A 20,149-nucleotide genomic window follows, 5' to 3' on the forward strand; every position below is an offset into this window, starting at 1 on the left:
CTGCATTTTCATTTATGATGATTTAATTAAGTATACACATTCAGTGTTGCCATACTGCATTATACAAATGTGATGTGATGAATAGGTTTCAAAATCTAAACTTCCGCAATTTTCTTGTTTATAAAACTCACGCGTACACACATTACATTATCTTTCCCCGACGGAGATGAGAAGATTCCCGCCGTCTGCTGAGACGTTGAAAAAAGAGGTAAAAGAATCTAGGTGACGGGAAAAAAGTCTGGAATGGCAGGTGTGGTTTATTGCGCCTGCACTTCGACAACAAAAGCAAAGGAATGCTACCTGCAGCTTTCACATAAAAGCTCACTGGCTTTATGGTAGTTAATTTCTAAAGAAAGAAATATAAACATTTTCTTTTTTATTATTATTTTCAAAATAATAATAAAAAAAATCACTTCAATACGTCACGTAACTTGTTATTTTTATTTTCTTTTTTTTTTTTTCGTACTGGTGCAGTGCTGTATGACCTTTCCAAGGAGCTATCACCATGGTAGGAAGCTTTTATATGCGAAAATGTTCTAGATGAAAAAAATTAACCAGTTACATAGTATGCAGCAGGGTTGCCCACAAGGGGGGGCTATGACGCAAACTGCGTCATTGAAATATTTGGGAGGGGATAAAAATCTATATAAATATGTTTGAGGGGGTGTAAAAATTAATCGAAAAGATTTTTTTCAAGGAAGAACACCTACGGATAGACAAATGAGGGGGGTGCGTCATGGACATGAGGGGGGGTAGGCACCACTGGTATACAGTGTTGCGGATAATAAGGAACACAAGAACAATATTAGAGAAACAGAAACTGGTTGGGACATTGGATGAAACGAAACTGTATCAGTGGCGGATTTAGAAAGTAAAAACTGAGGGGGCCAGCCCAGAACTCAGACAATGAGAGGTATTGGCCTATTACAAGTTTATTGTAAACTTTCAAAAATATATAAATAATATCTTCAATTATTTTTGACGCTCAAGAAACTGGGGGACCTAGACCCCCTGGAGAACGTGGTACAAAGTATGGTTGAAGGAAAAAGAGGGAAGCGAAAGCAGGGTTGCCAACTGGCCGGTTTTTCATTAGCCTGGCCGGAAGTCATGTTGTTATTTTGATTAAAGCCGGTGACTGGTACAAACTTCTTACCAGCCCCTTTATGACCGTTCTTTTTTTAAAAAATTTGTATCTAGTTCGAAGTATAGATTTAAAAAGTAAGTTTCATTCTGTAAATCCCAAACTGTCACCTTTCACCATTTACAAACGATTAATATATTTATATTTTGTTCATCTTAGGGACTGAATCAGGGAAAATTTGAAATTTACTTGTAAGCAGAGGCATCATTTAGGGAGGGCAGGAGGGGGCAATTGACCCCCCCCAAAAATTTGAGAAATATATATACTTTAATCGATTGTCTACTAATATACTAGTACAAAACCGGAAAGTCTTATGTCTGTGGTGCTTTTGCCCCCCTCAAGCGAAGTCTGAAATGACGCTCCTGTTTGTAAGGAATTTTATACATTTATTGAGAGTGGAAAAGGACTTCTTAAAGCAATTTCCTGTTCTTGAAGAAGTATATGTTTAAAGAATAAATTTCATTTTCCAAATCTAAAATTGTCACGTAAAGATTAATATAGCCTTCCAGTAGGCTGCACGCAGTGTGTACACGTATTTCTCCGTGAGACTGTGTAAGCCCCTATAAGAACGACTGCAACAATCTTCTCATCCGTAGTACGGTGCTCCGGATGACTATATAACGAACCTAGAACAGGTCGAATATTCCGAGGATCCCGTTAGGATACTAGACAAGGACCACACACCTTCGATCTATTAACCTCGGTATTGGAAGTCGTCAAACAGAGGACCTACGAATTCGGTATTGGCAGGTCCGGCTAACTTTATACCTGGTCCTTTTCTTCGTAAATTCTCTTTTCCACTATAATTTCCGTTCCATACTAGTTGCGCAACTAGGTGGCGCAACTCAGTTGCTGTCTGTGAAAATGACATTAGTTTTATTTCTGTTATTGCTCATCCTTCTTGATGATTGTGTTTTTCAAACTGGTTTAATTAGGTTTGAGGTTTCTGAATGATTTCTTATTCCCCTAGAAGTTTGCTAAATTACTTTACGCATAATAATTCGTGTGCCCATAATTGGTGTATGGGGTCCCGGGTTCGATTCCCGGTTGGAGAGCCTTTGTGATTTTTACTGTCCTCGATATTTCTGTGTTCGTGTCCCTGTCGTTCTAGGTGATTGGAAAAAAGTCAAGTTCACAAGTAAAGCAAGCACAATTAAGGAATAAGTAGTTCAAGTAAGTTACCGAGACACGTTCGGTGAGAAAAAAGTGGTAGAACGTTCATCTCTGGTGCATGGGGTCCCGGGTTCGATCCCAGCCCCCGCCAAGTGAACTTTATGATGGACACCACCATATGCGTGGGTTTCCTCGAGGTTCTCCAGTTTCCTCCCACTTTCTTCATTCCACCATTTCATTCATTTCTCATCACGTCTCCTTTAGCCTAGCCGGCATAATCGTGGGACGTAAAACTCAAAGATTTCATTTTTTCAATCCTGAAATTCTTGCTGAATTACAAATACAAATATATTACATGACTTAACAATGTAAATTTTATTATTTTTTTTTAGAACATATGGTTACAAATAATTTTCAAAATTTCTTCTAAAATTCAATATTAATATTTTTGTGTCAAATTTTACTGATTTGCTTATATGTTTCTACATAAATTATATTTTTTTTCTAATTCTGGTGGAGACGAAATGCAAGTATAGTATATATAATCAGGCAATCAGTACTTTGAAGTTGTGCTCTTAGCGGTTTCTGCCTCCATCATTTCTTCCTCAGGTGATTGGCCTTGAGGTTCAGTCAATACACGAATTTTGGACATGTAGCTTTCCAGTTGCTTGTCCAATTCTTCTGCCGTAAGAAGTCTTTGAGATCTTCTGCTAAGTAAACCTTCCGAAAGATGATTCGTTGCTTCTTCTGCAGGTGGTTGGCCTTCAGCTTCAGTCAAGACAGGAATTTTGGACATGTACTGTCCCAGTTGCTGATCCAATTCTTTTGCCGTAAGAAGTCTTTGAGGAGTTTTGCTGCAAAATAAACCTTCTGAATGATGATTCGTTGCTTCTTCTTTTTCAGGTGATTGGCTTTGTGGATCACCCGAGACACGTATTTTGGACATATAGTTTGCTAGTTGTTCATCTAATTCTTCTGTCTTAATAAGTTTTCGAGATTTTTTGCTGCCAAATATTTCTTCTGAATCTTGATTATGTTCTTCCTCTGCAACTGGCTTATTGTCCGCCATGTATGAAGCTAATTGTTCGTCCAGTTCTTCTTTTGAGAGCAGTTTTCTTGGAGTGAGACAAGAGGTATTTTCTTTGAATTTTTCAGTAGGTCCCATAGTGATAAAAACAATATCAACTTTTCCTTTGCCCCCAGCTTGATTTCCGCTTCTTAGTGCATTGATCACGGACATATAGAGATTCCTGTCGATGGACCCGATGTAAATTTGTTCACGGTCTTTCTTTGTAGTTTTGTGCTCATGTTGTTCAGAACGTTCTTGCCTCGGTGTGCTTGTACCTTTAGCATCTTCTGAGTTCTCCGGTAGCGAATCCGTTGTTGTCTGATGTTTGCAACGTTTATTTGTGGCATCTGATTCATTTTCCACCTTTCTCTTCAGGGTCTCGTTTGACAGTTCTGAATTGTCTGGATTTTCTTTTTGATCATGAGATGAGCTACCCACTTCTGTAATATTAGCTGTACTTTCATCGTTCTTGTTTTGCTTTTCCATGTCGATGTTTTTTTTATATTTCTGTTTTATTAACAAACAACAGGAAAATTCCTTTAACTCTTAAAATTGATTGTTTCTGTGGCATTAATAAAATTAATTTCATTGTTAGGAAATAAACATATATACACATTGTTAATATATATATATATATATATATATATATATATATATATATATATATATATATATATATATATATATATATATATATATATATATCGGGTGTTCTAAAAATGACGCCCACGGACCACAGAGCATTATTCTAGAAGTCAAAATAAAGCAAAAAATATATATATTTGTATATCTTTCGAGTCATCATCTAGATTTTATATATTTTAAGCTTTAAATTCCTCAACAGAATTCGCGACGACAAAAGACTCTGAACTGAATAATAACACGAATTCCCTGATTTCAGTCGACATCTAATTTCTTCGTGGGTATGATTTTGGTATTGTAATATTGATCTTAGATATTTGAAAGTATTCCCGGTGTCAAAAGCATTATTTGATATTTTGACGCATCCGTAATTTGCCATATTACGATCCCGGTGAACTTCCATGTATTTAGTTTTCTCTGCGTTTACTTCTAAACCAATGTCCCTGCAAGCGTTTAATAAAGCCTCTGCATTTCTTTCGATTGTTCTATCATCTATCAGATTTACATAATCAGCATACACCATAACCTGGTGAACACCATTCAGCTCTAGGTCCTGGTTGCTCTATGTGATTTTCCTTATAGCGTACTCCGGAACAAAGTTGAATAATAATGCCGACAACGCATCTCCTTGTTTCAGGCCCTTCTCGACGTGGAAGCTCGTGGAAAAGTATTTTTCTACTGGGACTTTACTCTGGGATTCATTTAAAAACATTTTAATTAATCAAACTTGCTTTTTCGGAATTCCAAATATTGTAAGAAAGTTGTACAACGTTTCTCTCCTAACCGAGTCGTAAGCCTTTCTAAAATCAACAAACAGATAATGTACTGGATAATATATTCCCATTTCTTTTCGAGTATTTGTCGAATGGTAAATATCTGGTTGATAGTTGATCGATTTCGCCTAAACCCACACTTATGATCTCCAATAATTTCATCTGCGTATGGGACCAATCTTGTTAATAGAATGTTTGGGAGGACTTTACAGGCTGTTGACAGAAGGGAAATTCCTCGACAATTATTACCATCAGTTTTGTCGGCTTTCTTGTGAATTGGAACAGTGATTGATTCTTTTCACCTCTTCTTAAATGTGTTCCATAGCTTTTCTTTTTTGATAAAAAAAAAAAAGTTTCGTAATGATATATTGAATTCCTCTTGTTAAAAATTCAGAAACCTTCAAGACTAGGTAAACCGTGATGGTGGTTATGTATCCTACACCCTAGGAAATCACACATTCAGATGAACAGTCTATTAGGCATATGATCCTTGAACAGGAAATTCGGTAGTTCCCCGATTTTGGACAAGCTTAAGAAACAGTCAGTGCATTACCGAGTTCTGAAGTTTAGTAGGTCCGAAGCTCCTGATAGGTGGTAACAGATTATTACGTATGTGATCAATGAATGAAAAAGTTGTACGAAATATTCATACAATGTGTATGAAAGTTAAAACTTAACTGAAAAATTTCAAGAATGTAGAGAACCACCCAAAATGAAGCTCTTGATGTGCAGCCTTAAGAGTATCATATAAATTCATTTCTCTTATGTTTTACTTTATTTTGTTTCAAAAAGAAAGAGTGTGGTATTTTGAAGTCAAAATACATACAATTTTGCTAGTTATTTGTGTACTTTTTTTTTTTTTTTTAAAAAAAAGAAGTACTTACTTTTGTATATAAGAGGTTAGAAAATTATATGCATTGGTTAATCCTTTGGAATTCATAATGTAAATATGTTAACATTAAAATTGTTTGAAAAATCTTTTCAAAATTCATGTTTTATTTTAGAGGTTTTATATTATTATCTGCATCAACCACTAATTAGATGAGTTTTTGTGTTGTAGAGAAGCGAAATAAAGTCTGCTTTATCAATTTAAAGCAAAATTTTGAAAAAAGACAAAAATTTCCCAAGCAAAAAAGCAAACCAGAAAAAACCGAGATTTTTTTTTTTTTTTAAGCCGGTTTTCCCGAGCCTTTGCATCTCTACTTCAGAGGGCTCCTTTCCACAATATTCTTGATTGTGCCCAGCAAAAAGTTTCGACTGTCAAGCCTGAAAGCTAGTTAATCTTTATCTGATGCTTTCAGTTCCTTCAGTAGTTTTTCTGTCTTAAAACCAACTCCAACCGTTCTTGAGTTGAGTTGATTTTGAGTTTAACGTCCTGTTCAGCAGCGAGGCTATATGAGACGTGGACTTCCTGATTAACTTAGAATCCGAACCACATGAGCTCCCGCTGGAATCGAACCCGGGTCTCCCACGCCAAAGGCGTGTATGGTAACCGCTTAGCCACGAAGGATCTCTTCCAACCGTTCTTATTTCTAGTAAGTTTTCATTTGCAGTCAAATCCAAAGCAAAGAGTTTCCCTGCACTGTCAGCAAGTTTCATAATGCTTTGTTTGACACGATGATTTATTAGATTCCTTAAGAAAGATATGAGTTCTGAGTATAGGAAACAAACAAATGACTTAAGACTGGAATTTCCTGTAAAATGGTTCACACTCTGCTGTGACAGTTTTGAAGAAACATAATTTACACTTCATAAATTGTCTTGCACATTTACGTTCCCTGACTTTCCATGGCATTTTAAGCAAAATGCATGATTTCTTTGCTTTTCCATGACATTCCCTGATTTTCCAAAATGTGGGAACCCTGATATTATCCCAATATTAGGCTAAAATTCGTACTTTAAATGCTTCACTTAATATCATTATTATTTACCGTACATTACAGATACTTTTGGAACTTTGTACCAATAATGAGTAAGGAAGGACCAAAGGAATGCCTGAGGAATACCTGAGGAATGTATACCTAAATTACTTTTTGTCTCTTACAGTTGTGGTAATTAATTCCTTAACGTGAATATGTTTTCCCAAATTATTATATATTAGAATTTTAATGTATGTTATTGAAAGAATGAAATGAAATCTTTGAGTTTTACGTCCCACGGTTATGCCGGTTAGGCTAAAGGAGACGGTGATGATGAGTCATGAATGAAATGGTGGAATGAAGAAAGTGGGAGGAAACGGGAGAACCCCGAGAAAACCCCCACACACGGTGTTTGTCCACCACAAAGTTCACTTAGCGGAAACTGGGATCGAACCCGGGACCTCAGGCACCAGGGGTGAACGCTCTACCACTGAGCCACCGCGACCCTTTATGTTATTGAAGGATAGTGTAAAATTTTTGGACAATTACTTTCTATCTTGTTTCTTTACTCAGGCTGTTGTTAGCACTAAAAATTGCAACATTTTTTTTAAATCTAATAAATCAAATTACACTATTTTTATAATTATTAATAATAGTAATAGTAGTGTCAAAGATCCAGGACCAATCTATGAATATCTAGGATCAATATTAACAGTCTAAAATCAAATCCACGAAGAAATAAATGCCGACTAAAAGCAGGGAATTCGTGTTATTATTTAATTCAAAATCTTTTATCGTCGCGAATTCTGTTGAGAAATTTGAAGCTTAAAATATATAAAACGATAATCATACCTGTTGTGCTGTATGATTGCGGAACATGGATGTGCACTCTGAGGGAAGTATTCGAGAATAAAATTCTGAGAGGAATATTCGAACTCAGTGGCAGATCCAGAAGGTAAAGACTAGGGTAGGGGCAGTGAGAACCCAGATTATGGTACACAGTGAAAAATGAGGTGTTGAAACAACACAAAATGACTACCACTTTAGAGTGTTACTTGTGTGTTAATTCACCACCAAGCACGCCGCCTTCCGAGCATATCAGAAACAACTCGTTACTACCTGAGAGAATTTGCATTGGTTTCTACTGTTTGGTATGAGCAAAGCTTTGCAAAATATATTTGGCACTTATACAAAGTAACGAATAATATTCTATGTTTTCTGTAATCGGTCACAATAATATTGTTGTAAACCTGTGAATAATCTGACAACAGTTACACAGATATCAGTGCTTCCATCTGTTTTCTTTATCTGTTATTCTTGTGTTTTAGTACGTATGAACAGAAGATGGCAGAACTATTGCCTATGTAACTGTTGTCAGACGATTCACAGGTTTACAACAATATTATTGTGACCGATTACAGAAAACATAGAACATTATTCGTTACTTGGCGTAAGTGCCAAATATATTTCGCAAAGCTTTGCTCATATTAAACGATAAATACCTATGCAAATTCTCTCAGGTAGTACGAGTTATTTCTGATATGCTCTGAAGGCGATGCGTTTGGTGTTCGAACTGGCCACCTGGAATCTCTAACCAGGTAAAAAAAAATAGGGTATCCGTAGCTGACGGAGAAAAATAACCAAGTCCCTTAGTTATTCCATCCCCATTGGTTTATTTTAGTCGCGATCTTCGTATATACGGTTGGATTACTTGCCTCTTTGGAGTTGAAAAAACAACCGTCGAATTGATTATAATCCTCCACGGAGGTAAAGAGACGTACTTGATTCTAAGTTGACGACCTTGCTATTTCTTTGGTTTTTCAATTTACTTGAGCACGCATACGCTCTCATTGGGATTGACAGCGCTTTTCAGTGCTGGAGGGTGAAGCTATCATCATCATTCTATCTTTTATCATCAAATCGTTCATCACACATTTATAGACACACATCTTCGTATTTACATTTGGGCATCAGCCCAGGGGCGGATTTTCGATGGCGGACCCACGGCTAGGATCAGGCAAAACGATGAAAGGCAAACATACAGGGTTACCTCAAGTTCTACCCGGACCCTCCGAGAGCACCCCGAAGGGCAGGACCCGCAAGGATCCGAGCCACACTTCTACTATTAGCAAATCTCAGCAGCAGCGGCGAGGTTCTCAAGCCTCAGTTGCCTCTGCAACTTCAGTCCTCTCCTCTGGCTCTGTCCGCAGCAGATCGCCACATCCATCCGAACATACAGACAGTTATGCCGAACGTCTTCAACAATCTCCACCTCCGAAAAACCAACATCTCTCTTCTAACTCAGATCTAAACCAAGTTCCCATGGACATAACTACAACTTCAAATCATTCTGATGGATCTACTCTACCTCCAGTTCATTCCATGTTGCTCACTAATTTCGACGTAAAGTTCAGCAATGCGAAGTTTGTAGCCATACAACTGCGCAAATACCTCCCTCGAGCAGCTATTTCAGAAATTGTTCATACGAGAAATGGTATCATTTTAAAAACACCGGACCCAACTCTCCTTACCACAATAAAAAACAAAGTGCCTATTGACACTTTTGGTCCAAATGCGAAGATCCAATCTCTGAACTCCCCCACACGTAAGCAGCCTCCACCACCAAAGCGACCACCATTGTTATCTGTCGTTATTCGGGGGGTTGACCCCTCCTATACAGATGAAGAGGTCCAAGAGGAGCTCAAGCTGGAGGGCCACACTATTACGAAAGTAATACGCACTCGAAACGATAAAGGTCCTACCTATATGGTTCGTGTGCTTACAAACCATCAAGACACCATTGATGAGTTACTAGCGTCAGGTGCATACATTTATAATCACAAGCACAGAGTCGAACCATCACGAACACCAGTTCCAATGCCGGTCCGCTGTGAACGTTGCCAGGTCTACAATTCGCATCACACATCCGATTGTAAAAGTTCCAGTAAATGTGGCTATTGTGCTGGTCCTCATAACACCCGGACTTGTGATAACTTGGAATTGCCACCAAAATGCGCCACTTGTAATGAGCAGCATCCGGCCTACAGTTACAAGTGTAAGGCAAAACCAGACCCTATTCAGGATCATCCTGAACTCGTTGTTCCCTTGCGACCACCGGCACCAGTTCAAACCCATCCACATCCAATTGACGCTCCTGTTTCATTAGACCAGCTATTGACGTTTCTAACGCTAGCTTTGCAAAACATCCACCCTTTTATTAGGCCGCATATTCTACAGCAAATCATTCTGGCAGCAAAAACCACTTTTCATGTTAATTTTACTGCTACTTATTCCGGAAATACTGTTCATTTTCATAAATCACATGCTAGTTCACTTGTTTAACATCATGGCTTTAACTTTTCTCTTTCTGAACATCCGATCACTACCAAAACACAAAGTTTTATTTGAACAGCTTCTTCTGGAGGAACATGTTACAGTATTCTTACTCAATGAAACCTTTCTAACAAACTCTCGTACTTGCCGTTTACCACAATATACCATGTTACATTCTGCAAATCCCGTACCTGCACTTCGAGCAAATGGGGGAGTAGCCATAGGGATTTCTCCTCACATCCCTTATCGCCAGCATCAGTATACTGCAACAGCTCTTCCTGAATATCTCCTTGCCACAGTTTATTTCAAAAATGTCATCATCACCCTAGCAACTATATACATCAGACCAAATCATCCATTACCTCAGCAGTTCGTACAATATATCTCCAATACTTTCAATAGATACATCATTATGGCCGATTTCAATATGCATAGCCGCAGCGATGGTGACCGGACAAATTTCATTAACTTCATAACAACCCACACTACTGAGGTTATTGTTGATCTTCCACAAGCTACACGCCCAATTTCAAACACCAAGCCTGACATAGTCATTGTCTCCACAAATCTTATCTCACATTGCACTGTAGAAATCCTTGATCTTCTTGGTAGTGATCATGCACCAATCAAGCTTGTTTACAAACCATACTCAGCTACGACCCATTCCTCTTTACCAGTACGAGTGAGCTTGCGCTACGATAAAGCTAAATGGGATCAATATCGTTCACATATTACAGACCTCACCAGTGATATAACAGAACCGGCCACATGTGACGATTTATATCAGACTGTAGATCGCATTACATCCGCAATCCAGGAAGCCAGCAACTTGTATATTCCAACAACGAAATCTGTTCCATATCAGCCTAAACTTCCGTCACACTATCTCTCCATGATCAAACGTTCACGTCAGCTCTATCGAGAATATCTCCACACTCGCAACCCAGAAACACTCCGACATCACAAACAACTTCAACGTACAGTGCACAATTACATCAAAGCATATAAACTCCGGTGCTGGGTAAAGACATGCAACACCCTGTCTGAAACATCGCATCCTACTAAATTCTGGTCCCGCTTCAATGCGCTTTATGGAAAATTCTCTAGTACACCCTACCCCATTTTATTGGATGATACACCTGTTAGTACCGATAGCGATAAAGCAAATGCCTTTGCAGATCACCTACAAGTTATCTTCACACCGCCATTTGAGAAAACACCTCACCCTGCAGACAGACTCAATACTTCATCACCAGAACTACAACCCAATCCTACTCATGTTTTACCTCCTAATACTGCTGTTTCCGCCCCAATCACCACTCACGAAATCTCTCAAGTTCTCAATAATAAACGAAATACTGCACCTGGCTTAGATAACGTGACGTATCGCCATATCAAGGAATGCCCTATTTCACTATTACTACTTCTTGCGAATATCTATACATACATATTGCGAACTGGCTTCTTTCCTTTAGCTTGGAAAACATCTAAGACGCTAATGTTTCCCAAACCACATAAGCCTCCTCAGGATGTTGCGTCTTATAGGCCTATACAACTTACATCCACATTCAGTAAGATCTTGGAACGTATCCTAGTTAAACGATTACATATTTTCATCTCAGATCACGGCCTACTTCCAGTCACACAAGCAGGTTTCCGTCCAGCTTTCTCTATAAATGATCAACTACTTCGACTCACAACGCTCATTACTCAACACTATAATTCAGCAAATCCTTCCTGTTTAGTTTTATTTGACTTGGAGAAAGCATTCGATAAAGTCTGGCACCATGGGCTCATATACAAACTTCTGCAATTTCAGCTCCCTATCTCCTACATTCGCCTCATTTACCATTTCATTACGAATCGTATCACCTATATCTCAGTACGAGGCAGTTTGTCACATCCGATCTTTCTGTTCTCTGGAGTACCACAAGGGTCAGCCTTGTCTCCTTTACTATACCTTCTGTATGTAGCAGATATGCCCCGACTGCCAGATCAGGTCCATCTCTTCCAATATGCGGATGACACGGCCCTTCTCGCACTTGGAGCAACTATCCAGCAGCTCAACATTAAGTTACAGACTGCTATTAATCGCTTTCACACTTGGTGCACTCTTTGGCGGCTTACTATCAACGCAGCTAAAACCCAAGCCATCATATTCCTACCACCCAAAAGAACTTCCAAAGTCCGCAGAAATCCACGCAATCTCTCACTGTACGTTGATGGGGTGCCTATTCAAATCAGTAATACTGTCACATATCTGGGAATTACCTATGATCACCACCTTACTTGGTCCCAACACCTGAAAGTCATTACTACAAAAGCCTATAATAGACTCAACCTATTGAAACGAATGACTGGTACCACCTGGGGCCTTAAAGCACACACCATCCTAAATACCTACAAGGTATTTTTACGACCTGTCCTTACTTATGGATTTACTGCTTGGATAGCTGCACCCAATAAGTTCTACAGTAAACTTTTAATTCTAGAACGCCATGCTTTCCGTATAGCGTTCCGCATTAAGCTGCCTAGTCCTACACAGGATTTATATCGCAAAATCACTTTTCCGACTTTACAATATTACCTAGAAAAGCTGCGGCTAACATTTATCACCAAACGCTTCGAAACACGACATCCTTTATTACAGGACACAATGCGTTATTTAGCACTTCATCCAACACCTCACCGTTATTATCATCCTCCACTTTCGCTCCTCTTCACATTATATCATTATACTCTACCACCGTTAGACCCTGCTTTACTTATAATCACAGATTACGTCATTCATGAACATCTTCCTCTCATTCACCCATCATTTCCAGCACAGTGATTACCATTATTTACTAACAAGGGCCTCATTCGTCTTCATCATTGCCTAGAGTAGCCCCTAGGCTGAAGATAACCTCATCTGTCTAATTAATATTATCCACGTGTTGTTCTGTGTAAGCACCTCACCACATCTTTCACTCCCATTGCTATACTTGTACATATCATGAATTCTATACTTAATCATCATTCCCATTATGTTATCGATTATTTGTTTAAAATATACTGTATGTTTATTTTCCTTGTGTATATACCTGCACCTAATGTTAAGGATTAATGTTCCTTAAGTCTCCACCTCCAAAATTACTTATTTATGTAAATGTTGTTGCTAATAAAGTATAAAATCACTTAGCCCATCTAACATATTCTTTCCGTAGTTAACTATCATGTCTCGTTCCTAAAAGAGGGCGTAACCCTCTGAAAGGCAGCTAGCCCGTCAGGCTAGCCTTTAAAAAAAAGTTTGGTGTTGAATTCACACACAAGTAACTCGCTAAAGTGGTAGTCATTTTGTGTTGTTTCAACATTCAACACCCCATTTTTTTTACAGTGTAAGTATATCATGAATTTACTATAAATTTATCAAAAATATATAACTAATAGTTCAATTATTTTTGGCACTCAAAAAACTGGGAGCTCGGGGTAGACCCGCCCGGCCCCGCGCTAGATCTGCCATGTTCGGATCCAAGAGGAACGGAAATGAGGAATGATAGACACTTCATAACAAGGAACTTCATGGTTCATACCGTTTATAGGGTGTCTACTAAAATTCCAAAATGAAATTTAGTGAGTTTTTCGTGACCTTTTCTTTGTCAAACCATAACATTTTGTAACATTCTCAAGAGGAAATTTGGATGTGAATTAGGCAGAATTTTCATGCATGCGATAGAAGCGTGCTTTGCTAGCGATTTGGTAACGTCCACAGCCGACCATAGACATTTTTGGTGCTGAATTTTGAGGTTTTATAGAACAAAATTTTGTAGTCTGTACCAAAGGCGTCCATCAGGGGGGCAAGGTGGAGCGCTCTCCCCCCTAAGAGGAAATTGTACTTGGGAATATTGAAAACCCAATAGAATTTTTACATTAGCAAAATTTGAAACTATATTTGAAACGTCGCTTATACTTGCCCCCCCCCCCCTTGGAAACTACAACATGGGCACTCTTGGTCTGTACTTATATTTGTACAGGTAAAAAAAATCGTGACCGAAAAGCTAAATTTCGTGACTTTTTCTTGACTTTCATGACCTTTTTCTGATTTCGTGACTTCTTCGTGACATTCGTGACTTTTGTGACCGATAGACACCCTGGTTTACCAAACAGTTTGGATAATAAGTAAGTCTAGAAGGATCAAATGGGCAGATCATGTAGCCAGAATGGAAGAAAGTAGGAACACTTTCAAAATTTTAACTGGAAATTCAATCGAAAAATTACAATTAGGCGCAAATAGGCAGACAATATTAAGATGAATCTCGCAGAAATGGGAATATAAAGTACAAACTGGATCCAGTTGACTAAGGACAGAAATGAATATAGAGCTTCTGTGAATGCGGCATTGAACCTCGGAGTTCCATTGGCCATAAAAGTAGTTAATTAGTGTCGAAGAAAGTAATATTTTTACAACGACTTATAGATGCATGGTATAGGCACTGTACAATAGTGTTATCTGCAGCCAACAGTAGTGAAATTTGCGGCAGCACCATCTTTCACGCAATATGTCCATGATGTACGTTTGATGTATGGAAGGATGTCACATCACGAACACTGAACATTGTATTAGTAAACAATCAAGTGTATACATAATTAATTTTGTTTACGTTCATTAATTAGTCCATACATTTCAAACACGAAACGATTTGAACGAGATATACTGGTGTTTCACTCTGTTTTCAATTTCTTGCAAGAGAGTAAAAACTATTAAAATAATTTGTCTATAAATATACAATGAATTTGTTAATAACGCTCTCTCTCATGCACACTATTTTTTAAAGAACTGAAATAGCTTTCAACGAATTCAGTGGCGTATTTAGGAGGCTATCGGGCTCAAGCCTCCGAAATAAATTTGTTAGTTTTTCGCATTCCACGTACTGTACAACAATAATCCTTCTTACCATTTCTAAGAATTTCATTGACTTTCCATTTTCTTATGCTCTTTGTTCAGAAATAATACTGTGTTTGTCAAATTTCTTTCCATGTAAGAACTGAGTTCTTTTTCTCTTTCTTTCGTCCATTTTACTCTTCTGTTTTTTTTCTTAGTTGTTATTCTGTTTCGTTTCTCCTATCATACTTTCGAACATTGTTAGTTGTAATTCAACTCGGCCGTCATCAGTAACACCAAAACTAAGAGGAGCTGATAAGCGAAACTTGCACGGATATCAACATAACGGGTTAGTTATTATAGCAAAGGAATATTTACATCGTTTAGTTATAAAGGAAGGTAAAAATCAAGAAGGGGGGGGGATAAGTAGCCATGGAAATTAGGTAGGCCAAGAAAATGCTTCCTTTTTCTTCTATGAATAGAATACAAGGTTAGATTCACTGCTATTTGTGTGTGTGTGTGTGTGTGTATGTGTGTGTATCATATCACATAAGATCCACCAGTCTGCAATTTTTGCAATTAAAACTGCAATCAGTATATTTCAGCTTCAACTTGTCTCAACATTTTCTCTTAGGTAGAAAGGTACACTAATGTCCAAAATTATTGTCGCATGTCTATAAATATGTTGTTGTAGGAATATAATTTGATAACGAATTCGCCCGGTATTTCTTATAGTGTTAGTATGTGTATAATCGGCAAAGACATGTATGAGGAAAAATTCATGTCAAAAGAGCAGTAAATAAGAACAATAAAACGAAAATAAAACTTTCTTGTCCATTTAGTAACATTTTGTTTTACTCATTCTAATTTTCGTATTTATTATTCTTTTCCCATCAAATTTACCACAAATATAAATTTCCCGATTATACACATACTATCAATATTAGAAGTACCCTGCAAAATCATTATCAAATTATATTCTTACAAGAAGACAGTTATAGATATGCGGCAATCATTTTGGACATGAGTGTACACAGATAAAACAATGTTTCAGTTTTTTTTTCTAAAATGAAATCAGTTAAGTTGAAATGAGATTACAAATATTCAATATGTTTTCGCACCAGTGTCATTTCAGATTTTCCTAGGGGGGGGGGGGTAGCAAGATCCTCCACTGACATACGAGTTTCACGTTTTTTCCTAGTAAATTAGTAGACAATCGATTAAAATATATTTAGTTCTCAAATTCAGGTGGGCAATTGCCTCTCCCCTTCCTTTCCAGTGTGCATCAAAAGTCTGGAGCCATAGGCTGACTCTGTTATGAGTGAAAAGATACGAAAGCATGGAAAAAGAGGGAGTTATTGGAAATAAATAGTTGTTGGAAATAAATACATTTGGACTCCACACTAGTAAGGTACCCTATGGTCAGTGACGTATTTAGGGGGACTTACGAACTTAAGCCCCCCCCCCGAAATCTTACTTACTATAGTAAATTATATGAAATATCTTGCAGAATTTTCACATTTTCAGGCAAAGCCTCCGAAAGTTAGCAAAGCACCCCCCGAAACAAAATCGTAAATACGCCACTGCCTATGGTAAATGGAAAAGTAATGTTACCAATTCAGCAAACTGTTCTCTTGGGTCCTTACTATACCAACAATCGAACAACATTGTTGTAAAACGAATTCGAAGTGTTCTACGCTTCTTATACACGAATGTGCACGTTCTCCAATGTCATTTTTGTATGCCTTCACGTTCTGTTCGAAAGGCCTGCTGAACTGGAAAATTTGCTTACTGAAAAAAATTTCCGACTGCATGTCTGTAACGGTTAACATCAATAATTACATTACATAAGAAAGAAGAACAATACAGTGTTGCTCCTCGAATCAAGCACACCATCCGATCTGACATTGTGAAATCTTGACATACTGAAAATACACACTATAATAGGCCTGAACTAAATTCAATGTTTTTAGTTCTAAATCTGGACTTTCAAACTGAAAATATGCACTACAAAACAGTAAACTGAATATTTTCCGTTTAAAAGCAAGGCTTTCAAACTGAAAGTATGCACTATATCGCACCAAATTCAACATTTTCCGTTTAAAATATAGGATTTTAAACTGAAAGTATGCACTATAACGCATTAAATTCAGGTTTTCAAACTGAAAGTGTATACTATAATGCATTAAATTCAATATTTTCCGTTTAAAATCTAGGCTTTCAAACTGAAAGTATGCACTATAACGCAGTTTCCTGTTTAAAAACCAGGCTTGCAAACTGAAAGTATGCACTATAATGCGGTAAATTCCAAGGATCTTATAAAATAGAGGATCTGCCCTTACAACAAAATCTTGAAGCCATACGTCACAGTTTTTCCACCCCTACTCTGCCCACTCCGCCCAATAGGATTGCAATGTTTTGAGCCAACAATCATGGCGGAAACGAAAGTAGTCAATCAGACGATGGTGGAAACGAGAGTAGCCAATCAGACGTGCCGATGCTCGCTTGTTTTTTGGCTTCATCGATTTAATAGGATGATGATACATATGGGCAGATCCTCTATTTATAACATCCTTGGTAAATTCAACATTTTTAACACAATCTCCTATAGACAGTGTTGGAAATGGAAAATCAGAGGAAGTAGTCGATTTCAATACAATTCAGAGTAAGTATACTCCCTTGTAATTAAAAGACGGAAAGAAAGCAATCACTGACAGGCAAATGCTGATCATAATTCTCCTGAGATGAGGTATGCACTGCATATACAGACAGAACTAATACTAGCTACCAGCGTAAAAAATCTCTGATTTTATTTGTAAGAAATAAACTATCAGATCCTCACTACTTGAATATTGGGGGGGGATATTAGTCTACGAGGGCAAGTCAAGAAAGACTTGGACTGATTTTTTTCCCGGCAGTTCTGTTAACGCTGGAGCTTCATAGTTTGGCATACAAGTAGGGTGGGTCTTGCTGTGCATTATAACGAGATACTTTGTATCGGCTCATAATTACATATATCTCGGGCAGAAAGTGCTTTTACACAAGCACTATACCTGTTATAATGTTAATTAAAAATAATAAAAGAAGAATGTTTTAATATATAAGAAATATACATTATTGTCTAGTTGGTTGCTATGTCGTTGTTTATAGATACTCAGTGGACATGTTTGATTGCAAGTCAGTTAGTGTGAATATACATTAAAAAGGAATCAAAGAATAAATTATTTAATATTCATCATGGACTTGTAATTTCAGTAGAAAAGGTGAGCATACTAGTGAATATAACTTCAGAAAATATTTTAAGGTGAAAACGATTATTGCCACTGAAGATATAACTGAACCAGGGTTAACGACTACCTTTGGTGAGTCGTTGTAAAATTTTTGTTGCCGAAACCCGGGATTCTTGTAAATTCATATCCCGAAGTCTAAGTAAGGGTGAATTTACCTTAGTAAGAAGGTTCATGAATACGAACTCAACTATTCTTAGAAGTGGTAGAGTAATTACAAGAAAAATCATGATTGGTGAGACAGTAGAGAATGAAACTGTTGATGATGCTAACAACGGGCAGAATATAGCTCCTATTGCACCCGGAATGTTGACATTAGAAGACAGAATTCTACTAGCATTACAGCGACAGGAACAACGACTAGAACAAAATTTAACTCAGATGTCCAAAGAGTTAAAACAAACGGTACAGCAAAAATCCGAAGAATTGAATGGACGATTAGAAACACAGTATGAAGAATTGAATGGACGATTAGAGAGACAGCATGAAGAATTGGGTAGGCAGTTAGAACAAATAGATCAAAAGTCCGAAGAAGCGAAACAATCTGTAATACAAGCTGTGACAGACATCACGTTACAATTCGACGAGAAGTTAAAAAGATTATCTGAAGATTGCAAGGATAATTACAATCATGTAATCCAAGAAGTTAATATTGTAAAAAAAGATTTTGAAGTAATCGAATCTTCTGTTCGTCAGCAAAAGATTCAGGTGACAGATAATTCTAACCAAATACGTGCAAATACACAATTGATATCTACCTTACAGGAGGAAATCAGGACGTTACAGATTAAAGACAACGCATACAACAACAACATGGTTAGTGATCGTTTGGAGTTCCCTCATTCACAAGAGATGACCTCGCATTCACCCGAAGCAGATCGACAAGGACCTTGCGTTATCTCTTCCTCAAGCAACCCATCCGATGAGGATATTATTTTGGAAAGAATTCAACCAAGGAATACAGATGGGCGGAAAAGAGATGGTGGAACCATACATAACGCAGTAGGTAGAAATTTTCACTCAACACGAACACGAAATGGTGAGCGAAATACGTGCTATGAGTAAGTTTAGTGGTAGATGTAATGAAAATGCTACTTCTTTCCTAGAAAACTTTCAGGACGAATGTAGTATAATGTGTATAGATAAATCTCAATATATGAAACTAATCCCTCATTTATTACTTCCACCGTGTTCTTTATGGTTTAAGGCAGTACGTGAACACGTCAATACATATGAGGAATTCAAAGCAGCGTTGATCGCAAATTATGAGAATGACTTTTTGCTTGCAAACAGAGACGCTACGATTAGAAATCAACCTTTTAATCCTCGCGTGCACAAATCTGTTGTTGATTTTGTTGTGAATACGTATAATGAATTAAAAATCGTAAATCCATTGCAATCTGAATCTAGAGTGATTGCATCTATTCGAAATCTACTACCGTTTAAATTACAACAAATCCTGTTTTCTACGCAATGCATGAGTTTTAATCATCTATTGATGCTTGTTCAATGTTATGAAACTCAATACCAGGCACAGAATCATCAAGCGGGAATAGGCAAAATTAAAAACAATTCAGATAACTTTAGATCAGTACCAGTCCGGAATCTAAATATCCGTAATGTAGACGATACGGAACATAACCTAAATCGAGTAAATTTAAACAATCAGAACAATCAGAATAGGCAAAGATACGATGGGAACACACCTAACCTAACTAATCGTGTCAATAATTATGTCAGATCATTTAACCAAAGTAGATTCAAAAACAGACGAAATACATGGCGAAATTCTAGAAATACTGTAAACTATATTGATAGACGTAACCGTAATTCAAGAGATGGCACTTCGTATCAAAATCAAAATAATGACACAATTCCTGTACAGAATAATAATGCGGAACATAACCATGATTGTGCGGTACAATGTACTTTATTGGAATCATATACAAGTACGAATCTAAATTGATTGCAGTTGATGTGGTAGGGGTTAAACCCATATCAGGTATTGATTCTTATGAATATTTATGTGTGAAAATAAATTTAATTTCTTCTTTTCGTTCACTTGAACATA

The sequence above is a fragment of the Thermobia domestica genome, chromosome 4 (assembly GCF_964235325.1).
Source record: "Thermobia domestica chromosome 4, izTheDome1.hap1.1, whole genome shotgun sequence".
NCBI classification, from domain to species: Eukaryota; Metazoa; Arthropoda; class Insecta; order Zygentoma; family Lepismatidae; genus Thermobia; species Thermobia domestica.